Here is a 7796-nt window from a genome sequence, read left to right as displayed (position 1 = left end):
CATATCCAGAAAAAGAACTATAGAGTCTGAATGCAGATTGAAGCATAGTATTTTCACTTTTATTGGGTTTTTTTGTTGCTTTGTTTTTGTTTCTTCTTGTGTCTTTTTCCTTTTGTTCTGATTCTTCTCTCACAACATCACTAATATGGAAATATGTTTCACATGACTGTAATGTTTAACCTATATTAAATTGCTTGCTGGCTTTGGAAGGGGGAAGGGAAGGGAGGGTGGGAGAAAAATTTAGAACTCAAAATCTTTTTTTTTTTTTAAGTGAGGCAATTGGGGTTAAGTGACTTGCCCAGGGTCACACAGACAATAAGTGTTAAGTGTCTGAGGCCAGATTTGAACTCAGGTACTCCTGACTCCAGGGCTGGTGCTCTATCCACTGTGCCACCTAGCTGCCCCTAGAACTCAAAATCTTACAAAAATGAATGTAGAAAACTATCTTTACATGTAATTGGAAAAAATAATATAAAATACCATTTTTAAAAAGTGAGAGGACATCTTAGAATAAAATATACCAAAAGACAAAAGCTACAGACTTATAGCAACAACAACAACAAAAATCATACCCCACAAAACTTAGTATGCTACTACAAAGGAAAAAAGTGGATCACATATATGATAGAGGACTCTTAAAGATTTCCAATAAAAACACACACACACACACACACACACACAGTGCTGAGTAGGAACTTTGCAATGCAAACATATGAATCATGAGAAACCTAGAAAGGTAAATTTATTTGAGTAAGTGAAAGGAGCTGTATGATAATATAGTGCTAATATTCTTATTAGAATGTATTTTTAGGGGCAGCTGGGTGGCCAAGTGGATAGAGCACCAGCCCTGGAGTTAGGAGGACTTGAGTTCAAATCTGACTTCAACACTTACTAGCTGTGTGACCTTGGGCAAGTCACTTAACCCCAATTGCCACACCAAAAAAATGTATTTTTAGAAACTCTAATGTCTTCAGAGGGTAATGAGAAAGTTAAGCTGAAAAAAAAAAAAATAGAGATCCTTCCTGGGGATAAATGGTTCTTTTCTAAGGCCTTGAAGAGAAATTAAAAGGAAGACTATACTAGAGTAGAAAGGAGGAAGAAGGAGATGTAACTTACTATTTCCTGTAATTAGGGCAAGTGAGAAGAACAGTATACAAACATATAGAAAGGGGTGGGAGGAATGGGCATCAGATGAACCTCACTCATTTGAAATGGATAAAGAAAGGTTAAAAACACACCCACACACATAGAATTCGGTACAAAAATACATCAAACTCAACAAGGAAACAAACAGGGATAGGGAGAGGTTAAGAGGGGGGATAATCCTGGGGAAGGAGTATTCCCAAGCAGAACAAACTTCCTGATCTTGAAAAGGAGACTTTTTTTTTTTGGTGAGGCAATTGGGGTTAAGTGACTTGCCCAGGGTCACACAGCTAGTGTCAAGTGTCTGAGGCCCGATTTGAACTCAGGTCCTCCTGAATCTGGGGCCAGTGCTCTATCCATTGTGCCACCTAGTGGCCCCAAGACTTTTTCTTTAAAGAGAGAAAAGAAAAGAAAAAGATTCCAAGGGGGATGCTTTAGATTGCCTCTTAGACAATTGGGGAATGGTTGAACAAATTGTAACATGAGAATGGAATGAAATATTATTTCACTGTGAAAAATGACAGAAAATATAATTTCAAAGAATCCTGGATAGAATAGCTGCCATGAGTGTAGTGAGCGATTAAAAGAACGGTTTTTACAGGGGCAGAGAAATGGTAAAGAGAAATGATTCTGAATGACTGTAGAACTCTAATCAATGTAATGATCAACAATATCTCTAGAGGACCTATGAAGAGGTATCTTGGCTATCTCTTGAAAAAGAAATGTGGGTTCAAGGTCTAGGGACATACCTGTTTTAGTCATGGCTACTGTGTGGATTCATTTGCTCTACTACATTTATTTATTACTGGGTTGTAATCTTTTGTTCCTCTGGGTTAATTGGGGTAGGGTGAGAGTAGGTGGAAGGGTAATAAGGGGTTTAGTGATACTGAGGCTAAAAAAAAAAAAAAAGAGGACCATAGAAACATTTTTAAAAATGCACAGAAGAAAACAAAAAGTTCAGAAGGGAGTACAAACAAACAGGACAGTTTTGAAAGTAATGTGTGACTTTTAAAATATACTTTTGGGGGGGGTGAGGCAATTGGGGTTAAGTGACTTGCCCAGGGTCACACAGCTAGTAAGTGTTAAGTGTCTGAGGCCGGATTTGAACTCAGTTACTCCTGACTCCAAGGCCAGTACTCTATCCACTGCGCCACCTAGCTGCCCCTAAAATATACTTTTTTAAAAGTAGCATGAAACAAAGATTCACTATTTCACTTACAATCCTCTTCTTGTGTTCTGCTATATATATGGAAATGCTCTTCTTGTGTCTTGAGTTCAAAATAAAAAATTAAAATTAAAAAAAATAAAATGTTGAGGAGAAACACAAAATGTTCCGAGAACCAGCTATATTACTAACTGCCCCTCAGATGAATATACTGGGAAGACCTGTTTAAAAGTAGTGCAATCCACTTAACCCTCATTGCCCCACAAAGAAAAAAAAAAGCAGTGCAATTACTAAGGTAATAATGGCATTATGATCCATCAGATAGCTCATTTGTGTGTGATTGTTTTTAGAGTTTTGAAATTTATAAATGAAAAAATTTTAAATCAAATAACTATTAGAGGATTATAACGATTATCATGTTCATACCAGACAGAAAGATGGATTTCTTGAATTTTATTTATTTTCAAAAAAAGGTATATTTTAATTAATCCATATCTCTTCCATCTCCCCAAATGAGCAAATTAAAAACAAAAACTCATAACATATTGATGTAGTTTGGCAAAATACGTTCCACATTAACCATATTCAAAAATGTCTCTTTCTGTGTTTTAAGTTCATCACCACTCTCTGTCAGGAGGTATGGGGCATATTTCATCTTTATTCGTTAGGATTCATGATTTAATATTCCATTGAGCAGAGCTCTAACATCTTTCAGTCTGTTTTCAGATGCCATCAGTTCTTTCTCTGTAGATGGATTGCAATTTTCATAAGTTCTTCAAAATTATATTGGATCATTGCCTTGCTGGAAATAACCACATATTTCCCAGCAGATCATCTTACACTCATGCTGTTATTTTGTATACAGTACATTTCTCTTTGCTTCAGTTCATGTGGATCTTTCCAGGTTTTTCTGATGGCATCTTGTTCATCATAACTTTTATATAATACCTTAAACTTGAAAAAGAATTTTCTTCACAATAGCCCAGCAGAGTAGGTACCATATGTTTTGACATTGTAGTCAATCATCATAACTATTTCCCTCCATCCTATTCCCTTCTAATGATATTTACTCTATTTTCTATCTTATTTTGCCCAATTCCTCCTCAAAAGTGTTTTGCTACTGACTACCCCCTCCCTTGCTCTACCCTCCCTTCATTCACCCTTTCCTCCTTATCCTCTTCCCCTCTTACTTTCCTATAGGGTTAAATCGATTACTCTTCCCACTTGGGTGTTTGTGTTATTCCCTCCTTGAGCCCACTCTGATGAGGTTAAGGTCTTTGAGCTAATTCTGTTTTCTAAATTTTTCTTCCTCCCTCCCTCCTCAACTCTCCCTATGAAATCAAGCAATTCAATATATATCATACATGTGCTGTTATGCAGAACATCTTCACCTTCCTCAAAAGTGGTTTGCTTTTTGCAGCTTTCTCCCCAAAAATTCCCTTCCCTCTTCTCCCTCTCCCCATCTCCTTCCCCTCCCACTTTTCCTCAGGGCAAAAATATATTACTATACCCACTTGAGTATGTATGTTATTCCCTCTTTGAGCCAATTCTGATGATAGTAAGGTTCACTCACTCCACCACTCCTTCACCCTCTTCCCTTCCCTTTCATAAGCTTTTTTCTTGTTTCCTTCATGTGAGCTACCTCTCCCCTTCCCCCTCCCCCAGTCTATTCCTCCTACCCCTCAACCCTATTTTAAAGATGCCATCATGGGTTAGCTAGGTGGCACAGTAGACAAAACACCAGCCCTGGGCCCAGGAGGCCCAGAGCCCAAATCCAGCCCCAGACATAAGACAATCCATCCTGTTTGCCCCACAAAGAACAAGGATACACAAAAAATAAATGCTTTACAATGACCATCCCTTCATATTCAGTTCAGACCTATGTCCTCTGTGTATTCCTTACTGAAAAAGTTCTTATGAGTTGGTAGTATTATTTTCTCATGTATGAATGTAAACAAACGGTTTAAACTTTTAATGTCCCTCATGATTTCTTTTTCCTGTTTACCTTTTTATGATTCTCCAGGGTCTTATATTTGAAAGTCAAATTTTCTATTCAGTTCAGGTTTTTTCATCACAAATGCCTGAAAGTCCTCTTTTTCATTGAAGTCCCATTTTTTCCTCTGAAAGATTATAATCAGTTTTGCTGGGTATGTGATTCTTGGCTATAGTTCCAGTTCCTTTGCCCTCTGGAATATCATATTCCATGCCCTCCGGTCCTTTAAGGTAGATGCTGCTATATCTTGCTTTATCCTTATTGGAGCTCCACAGTATTTGAATTCCTTTTTTCTAGCTGCTTGCAATATTTCTCCTTGACCTGGGAGTTCTGGAATTTGGCTATAATATTCCTGGAGGTTTTCCCTTTGGGATCTTTTTCAGGAGGTGATCGGTGGATTCTTTCAATTTCTATTTTAGCTTCTGCTTCTAGAATATCAGGGCAATTTTCCCTGACAATCTCTTGGAGGATGGTGTCTAAGCTCTTATTTTGGTCATGGTTTTCAGGTAGTCCAGTGATTTTCAAATTATCTCTCCTGGATTTATTTTCCAGGTCAGCTGTTTTTCCAAGTAGATATTTCACATTGCCCTCTATTTTTTCATTCAGTTGAATTTGCCTTATCATGTCTTGGTTTCTCATAAAGTCACTAGTTTCCATTTGTTCGATCCTAATTCTTAAGAAATTCTTTTCTTTTTTTTCTTTTTTAAAAAATTATTTTCATCAGATAGCTTTTTTATCTCCTTTTCCATTTGACTTTTCAAACTGTTGATTTTTTCTCATGACTCTCCTGCATCATTCTCATTTCTCTTTCCATTCTTTCCTCCCTCTCTAAATCTTCCTTCTATCTCTCCTACTTTCTCTTTAAAGTCCCTTTTGAGAGCTTCCATAGCCTGAGACCAGTTCATATTTTTCTTGGAAACTTTGGATGTAGAAGCCCTGAGGTTGTTATCCTCTTCTGAGGGTGCATCTTGATTTTCCTTGTTGGTGAAGAAACTTTCTATAGTTCTGAACTTTCTTTGCTTGCTCATCTTTTACTTGACTTTTTTTTTTTAGTGAGGCAATTGGGGTTAAGTAACTTGCCCAGGGTCACACAGCTTGTAAGTGTCAAGTGTCTGAGACCGGATTTGAACTCAGATACTCCTGAATCCAGGGCCAGTGCTTTATCCACTGTGCCACCTAGCCACCCCTTTTACTTGACTTTTAATTCCCCACTGGGGGGCCCTATTTCTAGGCTACATGACTGTCCCCAGCTTCAGGGGGTCCCAGGTGTTTTAGCTTGAGGGAGGGCAGGTTTTTCTTTCGCCTGGCCTGTTCTCTGGTCCGAAGATAACCTCAAGCCAACTTGCTAGTGTGGGGACCAATTTTTAATTGGGGAGTGTTAGCTAAGCGGCTCACCACAATATTGGGGCAAGGAAGGAGACCAGCAGCCTCCCTCAAAACAGAGCAGGATTTATTTAAAAAGAACAAACCTAAAAACCAAAAACACAAACAGGATCAATAGGATCAAGGGAAAGGAAATAAAATGGGGAAAGGGAAATTATGCAACCTGAATAACACCACCGCCCAGGAATCAGCTGAGAATACACAGCAGCATCCTGTTGCCTTCCAGCTTTAAGCTAGAATGGTGAATCTCTTCCCCTCTTCTTCCCAGCAGACCCCAGACAGCCCCCAGCCAATTGGCTGGCTGCTCTGACAGTCACATGACTACCCTCACTAGGCTTCCAATCATCATAATTTTGCCAGGCCCATGTAGGTGTTGGAGAGTGGTGATGACGTGAGGTGCCAGCACCATGGTGACGGCTACAATCAGTGGGTGGAACACTGTACCATTTGCGGAGCCCCAGAGGCTAGTGCATGCCCCGAGGTTTTTTGGGTTTTTTGGGGGTTTTTTGGGTTTTTTGGTGAGGCAATTGGGGTTAAGTGACTTGCCCAGGGTCACACAGCTAGTTAAGTGTTAAGTGTCTGAGGCTGGCTTTGAACTCAGGTCCTCCTGAATCCAGGGCCAGTACTTCACTCTGAAATCACTTTATACCGATCTTCTCAGTTTCCTTTGAAATTGTCCATTTCATGCAGAAATATGTTTAATGTTATTGTGCATATATAACCTATGTCAGATTACTTGCTCTCTTGGGGAGGTGGGGAGGGAGGGGAAAAAATTTGAAACTAGAAATCTTATAAAAACAAATGTTGAAAACTATCTTTATATGTAACTGGAAAATAATAAACTACTTTCATAATAAAAAAAAGAAAAGTAAAATAGAAGTGTTTGAAAAAAAGAAAGTGGTACTTTAACTGATGTTCATGGCATTTGTGTTAAATAAAAAATGAAAATTAATAATACATAAGTAAAGAAGAAAAAAACTGTCCATTTCATCACTTCTTATGGAACAATATTTCATTATATCCATATGCTGCTAATTGTTTAGCCATTCTCCAATAGAAGTTCAGCCCCTTAGTTTCCATTTTTGTATACTATGAAAAGAATTACTATGAATATTTTTGTATGTATACATCTTGTTTTCTCTTTCTTTGATTTCTTTGAATTGTAAATCTGGTAGTGATATAGCTGAGTCAAAAGGATATGCACAGTTTGGTAGCTTTCCAGAATGGCTGGACCAATTTGTAGCTCCATGGGTAGTTTACATCTCTCCCGACATTTATCGTTTTCTTCTTTTGACATCTTTGTCAGTACCATAGGTGTGAGGTCACCAGGTTGTATTAATTTGCATTTATGTACTTAATAATGATATAGAGTATATTTATAGAATTGTTGGTAACTTCTTCTTGTTCATATTCTTTGACCATTTACCTATTGGAAAATGACTCTGGGTCTTGTAAATGTGAATCTATTCCCTATATATTTTGGAAAGAAGACTTTTATCAAAGAAACTTGTGGCAAAGATCTTTTCTCAGTATTGTTTCCTTTTCAATTTTTACTACATTTGATTTGTTTATGCCAAAAATTTTAATTTTATATCATCAGAATTATCCATTTTATCTTGAGCGATCCTCTCTATCCCTTGTTCAATCATAAACTCTTTCCCCATCCATAGACCAGAAAAGTAATTTCTTCCTTATTCTTCTAATTGGAATTTTTAAGTCATGTATCCTTTTGGAACTTTTCTTTTTTTTTCCCCCTTTTTCTTCTTTTTTTTGGGGGGGGGCAATGAAGGTTAAGTGACTTGCCCAAGGTCACATAGGAGCTTTTTTCCCTGAATGATGTCAAGTTAGTTTAAACTTAATTTCTGCCAGACTGCTGTCCCATTTTCCCAGCAAATAGTGTCAAGTAGTGAGCTCTTCCCCCAGTAACTGAGTTCTTTTGGTTTCTCTATGTTGTATCTAACATTGTACCCCATAAGGTAATGATGAGTTACTGACCAGCAGGAGGTTCTTTTCTAAGGCATTAAAGCTGTTAAGAAAGCAAAAAGAGATTTTGAGAAGAAGTGATAGGAAGAGATGGATAGAGGAAGAAAGAGGGGAGTAAGTGGAGTCTAC

This window comes from Dromiciops gliroides, chromosome 4 (assembly GCF_019393635.1).
Source record: "Dromiciops gliroides isolate mDroGli1 chromosome 4, mDroGli1.pri, whole genome shotgun sequence".
NCBI lineage: Eukaryota > Metazoa > Chordata > Mammalia > Microbiotheria > Microbiotheriidae > Dromiciops > Dromiciops gliroides.
The sequence above is the reverse complement of the archived record's forward strand: the minus strand, read 5'-3'. Positions refer to the sequence as shown.